This window comes from Papio anubis, chromosome 9, assembly GCF_008728515.1.
Source record: "Papio anubis isolate 15944 chromosome 9, Panubis1.0, whole genome shotgun sequence".
NCBI lineage: Eukaryota > Metazoa > Chordata > Mammalia > Primates > Cercopithecidae > Papio > Papio anubis.
The window spans coordinates 109183272-109193921 of NC_044984.1; the positions used below are offsets into that span (position 1 = coordinate 109183272).

Sequence of the window (10650 nt, forward strand, 5' to 3'; positions counted from 1 at the left end):
CAGCTCCACTCCCTGACCTCTAAGGAGGGGAGAGGGGCTGGAGATTGGGCTAATCACCAATGGCCAATGATTTAATCAACAATACCTCCATAAAAACCTTCTAAATAATGGAGTTCAGAGAGCATTCATGTCGGTGAACACATGGAGGTGCTGGGAGGGTGATTCACCCGGAGATGACAGATGTATTAGTTTGTTCTCATGCTGCTCATAAAGATGTACCAGAGACTGGGTAATTTATAAAAGAAAGAGATTTAATGAACTCACAGTTCCACATGGCTGGGGAGGCCTCACAATTGTGGCGGAAGGCAAAGGAGAAGCAGAGGCATGTCTTACATGGCAGTGGACAAGAGGGCTTGTGCAGGGGAACTCCCATTTACAAAACCATCAGATCTCATGAGACTCACTATCACGAAAACAGCATGGAAAAGACCTGCCCCCATCATTCAACTACCTCCCATCAGGTCCCTCCTATGACACATGGGACTTATGGGAGATACAATTCAAGATGAAATTTGGGTGGGGACACAGCCAAACCAAGGCAGCATGGAAGCTCCATGCACCCACCCCCTCCCACACTTCATCCTATCCATCTCTTCCAATTGCATCCTGAGTTGCTCCTGAAGCCATCCTAGCAAAATATTGAACCTGAGGTGGGGGGTTTTGGGAACCTCTGATAGGTAGCCAAGCTGGACAGCAAGATGGATTAGCTGGGAACCAAATAGTTGTGATTGGTATCTGATGTGAGGGTGGTCTTCGAGGACTGAGCTCTTAAATGCATGGAGTCTGACACTAATTTTGGGTAGTTAGTTGACAGAACTGAATTGAATTGCAGGACATCTAGTTGGTGTCTGGAGAGGTGGAGATTTAGTTGGTGTGAGGAAAATTCACACACATTGGGTGTCAGAAGAGTTGTGAATTAGAACAGTTCACCAACATCTGATGTTATCAGATTTTATTTTTCATTTTCACCATTATGATGAATGTCTGACCTTTACTTTTGGCTCCTCTATTCCCTTCACTCTAAGAGCCACAATGAACTGAAAAAAATGCAGGTCCAGTCATGTCACTTCCTTATTAAAAGCAGACACTTTATATGCCCTTAGAATACAGTACAGACCATTAAGAAAGCCCTGGCTTCAGCTTCTTCTCCAACTCATCTTTTATAACTTCGCTTCTTGCTTGTTTTACTCCAAAATACTTAGATTTCTTTAAAATCCTTAAAGACGCAGCTAGATCTTTGAAATGCTGTTCCTTTTGCCTGGAACCCTCTGTGTCGGCCCTGCTCCTTCCTTCATAATGAACTTCTGATCATCTTTCAGGTCTTGTCCTAAAAGACGCCTCTTCAGTAAGATTTTAACTGACCTCTCAAACTGGCTTGAATTGAGTGTTGACAAACTATTTCCTGTCAACCCAATTTGGCCAATTGACCGTTTTTGTCAATAAAGTTTTATCGAAACACAACTATGCCCACTCATTTACATGTTCCCTAATGGCAGAGTTGAGCAGTTGAGACAGAGAATATATGGACCACAAAACTTAAAAATACTCTCTAGCCCTATAAAGAAAGAGTTTGCCAGTCACTGGGGTTAGATCACCCAGCTTATATGCTCCATCAGCAGCTTGTCCTTTAAACACCTTCATGATCGATTCTATTTAACGTCTCTCTTCCTTCCTAGAACTTGGGTTCCATGAAAGTAGGGACTTGCCTTTTTTTCTGCTATAACCTTATCTGGCAAGCACGGTAAATGTACAATAATTTTTTATGAATAAATCAATTAATCAACCATTTCCAGGAAGGAAAACAAAACTCTAAACTCTTTTTCCTTTAATCTTTTCTCCATTTATTTGAGAGAAACATACTGACCTATATTACATGCTAGGCATTGCGATAAGCATAACTTGCAAGGGGCTTAATTCTAATATCCCAAATGATCAACTATTTCTTTAGAAAAAAATCTATCTATCTATCTATCTATCTATCTATCTATCTATCATCCATCAATTATCTGCCTATTTAGTAATCTATCTGTCAAGACATTGCTTTAGTAAGAGGGACATTTCAAAACAATTATATTTGCAACAAAATAGTGTAAATGAGAAGATGATTTAATTCAGGTGTTGACAAACTAGGCCCTGCATGCCAAATTCAGTCCACTACCTTTTTGTAGGGCTCAAGAACTAAGAATGGTTTTTCTCTTTAAACAAACAAACAAACAAACAAAGTGTTTAAGGTTCAGGGGTACATTTGCAGGTTTGTTATACAGGTAAATTCATGTCACTGGGGTTTGTTGTACAGGTTATTTCATCACCCAGATACTAAGCACAATATCTGGTGGTTATTTTTCTGATCCTCTCTCTCCTCCCACCCTCCACCCGCAGGCAGTCCCCAGTGTCTGCTGTTCCCCTCTTTGTGTTCTTCTTATTTGGCTCCCACTTAGTTTGGTTTTCTGTTCCTGTGTCAGTCTGCTAAGGATAATGGCCTCCAGCTCCACCCATGTTCCTGCAAAGAACACGATCTCATTCTTTTTAATGGCTGCATAGTATTCATGTGTATGTGTACCACATTTTCTTTATCCTATCATTGATGGGCATTTACATTGATTCCACGTTTTTGCCATTGTGAATAGTGTTGCAGTGAACATAACATGTGCATGTATCTCTATGGGGTTTTTACCTTTTTAAATACTTGGAAAAAATAATCAAAGGGAAAATAATATTTTGCGACATATGAAAATTATATGAAGTTTGAATTTTGGTGCCCATAAAGTTTTATTGGAACACAGTCATTTACACGCCACTCATTTACATGTCATCTATTACTGTTTTTACTCTACAACAGCAGAGTTGAGTAGTTATGATAGAGACCATAAGGTTTACAAAGCCTAAACTTTTTATTATCTGGTCCTTTACAGGAATAATTTGCTGACCCCGAATTTAATGGAATCTCTCCTCACCCCCACCCTAGATTGGGTGGCCAAAAAATCGCAAGGTTTGGCAAAGACACCGAGACACCTGCTGGTAAGGAACTCTCATAGTGAATAGGTATTTTCCCCATTTTTTGATTTCCCACTTTCAACTTAAAACCCACTAAGAAATAATTCAATGAGATCATCACTTCTAGAGCACTTACCTGGAAAAATTCAAGTAATCTCCAAGATGAAATATAATTCTCTCATTGGAGAGGAGAAATGGCCAAAGGAAAAGACTATAACTCAAGGACATACCTGTTTTCCATCCTACTTTCCAATGATTCAAGTAGCTCAAGTAAACCTTTGGCTTCACCAAGGTTGATGAGTTCAACAACAAAGGGAATATCTTATTGCTCAACTCCAGGTGTGGGGAACTGGAGGAAACCCAGGCTCTTGTTCAGCCCAAGTTGCACATGCTCCTACGGTGGCCCCGGTGGACGAGTGTTGCAAGCACAGCAGGTATTTGCAAAGTCAAAGTCCCTGATTATAGCGTCGTTCCAAAGGAACTCGGTGTTTTTCTCTGTGATTGAAGTTAATTTGATTTATATTTACCCTCTAAGGTCAAGGAAACCTGGATCTAACATCAATCCATCTGTTCTTCCCCTAAGCGTTTTCTAATCCCTCTTCAGTGACATAAATTGTCCACAGTTTCTCCAGCCTCCTCTCATCCTTATTTTGCTCCTGCCACTGAGCTAACACTAAGCAAATCTTCACAAGCATATGACACTTTCGATCATCAGGTCTGCCTAAGTGAAGTCAGCCAAATTCTTCTACTCTTACGACTTTCAGTATTGTCATTGTCATCATTTTGATAATCATGCACCAGTAAACACTAGCATATATTTTTAAAAAGAATTTCTTTGCCTAAAATCTGCTAATATAAATGGATGGCCTGTCTTAATGAATTAATTAGTTTGGGATAACAAGTACATATATCGATAAAGAGAGAACAGAGAAGGGGACGATTTAAGAGGACAGTGGAGTAAGAAGCATTTTATTATTTATTAAAATGGAGTTCTGGGCCCAGGGTTAAAAAATAAATATTATACAACATGTGAATTAATTCTCTCTATAAAAGATTTAAACAATAAAGAAACATATTGAATAACATGTACAGAGATCTCCCCTCCGTCCTCGCCTCTGCTTCCTCTTCTTTCAGGTCATTAGTTGGGTGAGTATCTTTGAGCTCTTGTTTCTGTGATAACTTTCCACGGTTGCTGTCTTATTTTTGTCATGAAAAACAATACTGCTATGTACCTATTACAAATATGCAAGTCGTTTTGCAGGATGGATTCCTAGAGGAAGATACACTGAGTCAAAAGATAATACATTTTACATTTTGATGGAGAACGACCAATTTGCTTTCCAGAAAGGTGTTTCTAATGGAAACATCTAATAATTGGGTACTATGCTCAATACTTGGGTGATGAGACCAGCCACACTCCAAACTTCAGCATCAAGCAATATACCCACGAAACAAACTTGCAGATGTACCCCCTGATTCTGAAATGAGTTGAAATTATAAAACAAACAAACAAGCAAGCAAACAACAAAAAGAAATATTCAATGGTGCTTCTCAGGGGCATACAAGTACCTGTTTGCCTGGATCTTCATCAATACTGATTTTTTTTTTTTTTTTTTTTTTAAGAAACAGTCTTACTCTGTCGCCCAGGCTGGAGTGGTGTGATCTCAGCTCACTGCAACCTCAGCTTCCTGGGTTCAAGTGGTTCTCATGCCTCAGCTTCTAGAGTAGCTGGGATTACAGGCATGCACCACCATGCCTGGCTAATTTTTGTATATATTTTTGGTAGATACAGGGTTTCACCATAATGCCCAGGCTGGTCTCCAACTCCTACCCTCGGCCTCCCAAAGTGCTGGGATTACTGGTGTAAACCACTGTGTCCGGCCCTGAATGTTATTAATATTTTTTTAAAAATTTACCCCTTGGACAAAAAAGGATAGCTCATTATTATAATATTATTTTTAAAAGTCAAGTTTACTGAAACATATACAATAAAATGTACTCTTTTAAGGATATAGTTTGATGAATTTGACATGTATCCATCACTGCAATCAAGAAATAGAACAATTCCATTACCCAAACATGTTCTTTTGTGCTTCTCTGTAATAAATTCCCTCCTCTCACCTTCAGCCCCTGGTCTGCACTAATATGTTTGCTGTTCTTGTAGATTTAGCTTTCCCAGGATGTAATATAAATGGAAATTATATATAGTCTTTGGTGTCTGGCTTCTTTCACTTAATACAATGAATGCTTTGAGATTCCTCCAAGTTTTTCTATGTGCCAGTGGTTTGTTTCTTTTCATTACTGTGTAGTATTCCATTATATGCATATACCACAATTTGTTTATTCACTCATAAGTTGAGAGACATTTGGGTTGTTTCAATAGTTTGGATTATTATAAATAATTATGCTATAAATATTTATTTTTAGGTCTTTGTATGAACATATGTTTTCATCTCTTCTGGAGATGGAAGAGAAGGAATGAGATTTCTGTGTTACATTTGTTAGTACATAGTTAACTTTATAAAAACTGGCAACTGTTTTCTAAAGTGGCTGCACCATTTTGCACTCCAGCTGTATTGGTTTGCTAGGGCTGCCATAATAAAATACCCAGATTGGGTGGCTTAAACAACCGAAATTAATTTTCTCACCATTCTGGAGGCTGGAAGTCTGAGATCAAGGTATTGGCAGGGTTGGTTTCTCCTGAGACCTCTGTCTGTGGTTTGTGGCTGGCTGCCTCTTCTAGTGTCTTCCTATCACCTTATCTCTGTGCATGTCTGCATCCAGATATCCTATTTTTTGAGGACACTAGGCATATTGGATTAGGGTCCATCCATCCTAATGACCTCATTTCAACATGATCACCTCCTTAAAGACCCTATCTCTAAATACAGTCACCTTCTTAGGTATTGGGGTTTAGGACTGCAATATACTAATGTAATATGGACACAATTCAGCCTTTAACACCCATCAATAAGGTATGAACGCTTCAATCATTCCACATCCTTGTCCACACTTGGGATTGTCAGTCTTTAATTTTAGCCATTCTAGTAGTGTGTAGAACTCATTGTTGCTTTAATGTGCCCACTTTTTTCTTTTTGAGCAAAGAAGAGCCTTGGGTTTGTGAGTTAGCTCAGTCCTGTTGCTGAGAAGACCAAGGTCATTGTTGTATCCACTTAGGGACCAATCCATGTGGCAGCCATTCCAAAAAGGTGTGTTATTGTTTAGAGTCCGAGAAAGTGTGGATGGTTCAGTGCAAGCCTTTCACCACTCCTTGCAAAATGGCTTTCATCTGACTGATGGTTTGAGGTCTTCACTTGTTCTTGGAATGAATGAGAATTGTAAGAGCACTTGAAGTCAGATACGGCCAACAGTTGCAGCAGGCTGATGGCTTCAGCTTTCTCAAGATAACACTAAAATGGGTTGTCTGGCTAATGGGGGACTCTGGAAAAATAGAATTAGATAAAATGGGGAAAAGATTTATGATACGAATGAGAGATGCTTTATGCTGTGGGGGCAGGGTAACTCATCAACTTATTGGATCTATTATGATCAAGTTTGCTTAACCCAACACAAGTCTCATTTAAGATAAAACTGGACATTATCCTGGGACACAATCAAGCAGAATGAACTGAAAAATGACATGCCTCTTAAGAATTACCCTCCCAAGTAGTCGGGTATATAGATATAAATATGGATACAGACATAGATATTTATGGATATCTTTTGCAATGCAATTGATTCTTTTCTGTTTTCAGTAGATGCTTCCATTTCAGACCCTCAAAGCACACACATTTAGATCCATTCCTTTTTCTTCCCATTTCCCTTTTTCCCTCCCCCAGCCACCCCCAAACTCAGGCACACAAAAGCGACCCTGATAGATGTAGAGTGATATTACGATTGATTGGCCTGCCACTGATGGTGCGTATGTGTTTTGTCGTTAGTGGGGAGGGTGAAAGGGGGGCCGGGTAATAGAATGATTTGGCCTACAAGACAGCTCCTCCTTGATGAACAATCAGACACAAATGTCAATAACAATTGGATTGTCTGTAAGCTACAGTCACTTAGGGCTCCCGGAGCCTGTCCACAGAGCCTGGATTGAAACCCTCAGCCTTGTGAACTCCAAATCAGGTTTGGCATTGGGAATGAAAAGCCATCAGCAGTAATAGTATTACGAGGCTGTTGGTCGAAGAAGTGCAAAGGGCTCTGAATAATGCTTGGGTTCCCGTGTGTCACAGGGTAGAGAAAGGCTGCATGGAAGCGAGGAGATGAGAGGGAAAACAAGGTAGGGGCTGGTGAGCTCTGAGGGGCACCTATAGTGCTACAGGCATGGAGTTGGAGCTTGCTTGCTCTTACATTTGGAGACTGGTGAGGCCTCAGTTGAATCAGATGGCTGGGACACCTACACATGGCATCTCCATATAGTTACTTGGCTTCCTTACAAGACGATGGCTAGGTTCCATTGGTAAGCATCCCGAGACAAGTGAGAAGAAAGCCAGGTGGAAGAAATATGGCCTTTTATGACTTCTCCTGGAGGTCACAGAGAGACACTTTGACTCTTTCTGCTCATCGAGGAAGTCACAAAATTCTACTCAGTTTCAAGGAGAGTGGAAGTAGACTCCATTGCTTGATGAACTGGCAACGTTATGGAACTGGCAATATTGCTGTGACTGTTTTTGGAAAGATCCAGTGTGCCACAGTTAATATATATGCAACTCTTTGTTGCTGGTACACAGGAAGTAGATATGATTACTTTGTTGTTCAAGTTCTTCCTGCAACCAGACAGTGCAGGGCATCGGTAGGTAGAGATGGTCTAATTCTCCGTTACTCTGCACTGTGGAAGACCTACAGGGATTGTTCAGCAAGTGCTTGTTGAATGATGAATGGGTGATTTTTAATATTTTCACTTAGAAGCTCTCAAAACTGACTACTGATCGAAAGTGCTGAGAAGGTCAGTTTAAAATATTCCAAAATTTAACCTCAAACCTACTGAATCCCCCAGACTGAGGCCTGGGGATGAGCATTTCTAATGACCTCCTCCAGTGGCTCAGATGCAGTCAGTATGGGGACCAGCATTTATAAACCATTGGTTTAACTCAAGGGAATCCAAGATTTTTAAGATGAAAGAACTGGCCCATTTTACAGATGGGCACACTGAGATGTGGGGTGGGGGGGGGGGGATGGGCAGAGAGACTTGTCCAAAGGCACATAGTGAATTAGAGTACATTCTGATAAGCAATACAAGAACTCCAGGCACTCTAGCTAGCAGGTGAGTAATAGTGTTGTGGGGCTAGTGATATTTTGTAGTTAGTGATTTGGTGGAGGTCCTTTAAGTTCAGCAATTCTCAAATTTATTTACTTCCCTCACTTTTTCTTTTGCCACAATTTGGTAGGATCTGTAGTTAATATATCTCCTTTTTTTTTTTAAGTGGACTCACTTTTTCCCATAAGTAGATTCTTCCTCTTCCTCAGTCATAAGAGCTGCAAAAGGAGAGTGTGATCACTGAGTCCATGCCGATTCTAACACATACAGCAATGTACACATGTAGCCAGTTGAATTAAGAAAAGGTCGGTCTGTGGAGCAGCTAAAATTATCTCCTGTACAGTGCATGGTTATGCATCTCCAGCAACATCATTTGCAGGCCCAGTGCAAAATGAAAATGTGGGGCTTTTTGGTCGAAAATTATTAAGAATTTTAAGACAGCGACAGCAGAGCATTTAGTTATGTGGTAGGCTCTTCTGTAGGCAGGGCCCCGTGCAACTGTGCAGGTCCCACGCCCACGAAGCCATCACTGACTGGCTTTGGGAAGCACCGTTTTAAATAAAACTGATCAGCCTGCTCAGCCCAAGTTCCTGGATCAGAGAAAGTGGGGGCCCTGCCATCTAGACACTCAAGAGGTGGCCAGGAATCGAAAGACTGGACGCTGACCAGGCGGGATGCCTCACGAATGTAATCGAAGCACCTTAGGAGGATGGGGTGGGTGGATCACCTGAGGTCAGAAGTTTGAGACCAGTCTAGGCAACATGGTGAAACTCCGTCTCTACTAAAAATACAAAAATTAGCTGGTGGTGGTGGGTGCTTGTAATATGAGTTTACTCAGGAGGCTGAGGCAGGAGAATTACTTGAATCTGGAAGGTGGGGGTTGCAGTGAGCTGAGATTGTGCCACTGCACCGGAGCCTGGGTGATGGGGTGAGACTTCATCTGGGAAAAAAAAAAAAAAGAGAGAGAAAGAAAAGCAAGGCTGTATGTGAGCTGTGGACTCTTCATGCAGCTGAAAGCAAATATGGTCTTGCTAAACTTCTGGTACAGGAATCCTGAACCCAGGAGAGCCAAGAGTTATACCTAAGAGGCAGTTTTTATGGAGGCACCAGGAGGAATAGAAGAGAGGGATACTCTCTTCTAAAGTGGAAGTGAGGGCACTGCCCTTACCTATGTGCCTGTTTGGTGATGAGTTCTCTGTAGTTAATACTATGGGCTGGGATAAATATTTTCCTTCCATTGTCATGGAAGAGGGAAGGAGCAAGAGAATTGGAAGAAGAGAAGGGGCTAGGAGAGGCGAGAGAGAAAGGACGGATCCAAGAAAAGAAAAATGTTAATGTAGATTTATAGAACCCTCAAAATAGTTTCAACATCCTTTCTGGCCTGGCTGTGTTGTTACCTTCAGGTGGCTGCCAATATCTGTGAAAAACTCCGGGCTTCTGGCTTTACAGGGTCAAAATACAGAGCATATGTCGTGCTTAGAGCAGAGCCAGGGGACTGTGTTCCTTGGGTTTTGCATTCTAGGACATCAGCAGCGATTTTAGAAGCGTTGTTATTTCGACTGGGTTGGTATTTCACACGCATTTTTAAATAGAGACAGGCAAGCTGAAATACCCTTTGCAGGGGTTGCTCTCCCGCAGAAAAGCTGTGAGGTCGGCAACAATTGTTTCTGCTGCTTGGAAGGAAACCAGTGAAAGCCGTTTTCAATTCACCATAGAGAGGTTCTGCAGGAAAGCTGTGTTTTGTTGTAAGGGACATTAGCTCTTACAAAAACTTTGTCTTGATTTTTTTTTTTTTTTTTTTTTTTGCTGTGTCTTGTTTTGTCTCGCTCTCCAAGCATTTGAGCTGAAACAAATAAGTAAAACGTCGATTTAATGAGGATTCAAGCTATGTAGCCCCAGAGGAAGGAAGTGGGACTTTTAAAATAAAGAACGTCATCTATCCTCTGCCACAGACCGGAACGCCGTGGTGTCTCAGCACCAGCCCAAGCACTTTGGAGAGCTTGTTGAATCCGATCCTGAACAGTAGGAGGTAGGTATGTTATTTTCCATTTATAGAGGCTGAAACTGAGGTTCTGATGGCTGAAGTGACTTGCCCAATTTGCACAACTTGGAGATGCTGCAATTGAGATTAAAATTCTTGCTGCCCCAACTCCCAAGCCCTGTAATCAAGCAGGGACACTTTCCTTTCCTTAACTGTGACAAGTTACTCTCATTCAGTAACTTATTCCTTCAACAAAATATTATTGAGCATCTAATAGGTGCCAGGTGCAGTCTTGGGCATCAATAGATGTAACAGTTCTGTGTTTCATTTCTCCATTTTACAACCCTGGCTTTTCTTTCTCCTCTTCATTCATAACCTTTATATTTTTATTTTTTGAGTCAGGGTCTTGCTCTGT

General features: G+C 41.1%; 1 long non-coding RNA gene across 2 annotated transcripts in view; it reads left to right on the forward strand.

Annotated features, from left to right (window-relative positions):
• The first annotated feature begins 2720 nt into the window (after window positions 1–2720).
• Window positions 2721–10650, forward strand: part of LOC108581127 — a 173416-nt gene continuing 165486 nt past the window's right edge. The window contains exons 1-3 of one of the 2 annotated variants that reach the window (XR_002515873.2): window positions 2721–3018; window positions 3334–3428; window positions 10090–10283. This is a non-coding gene — a long non-coding RNA (uncharacterized LOC108581127). The remainder of the gene's footprint in view (window positions 3019–3333; window positions 3429–10089; window positions 10284–10650) is intronic. The other variant, XR_002515872.1, reaches the window with a different exon arrangement.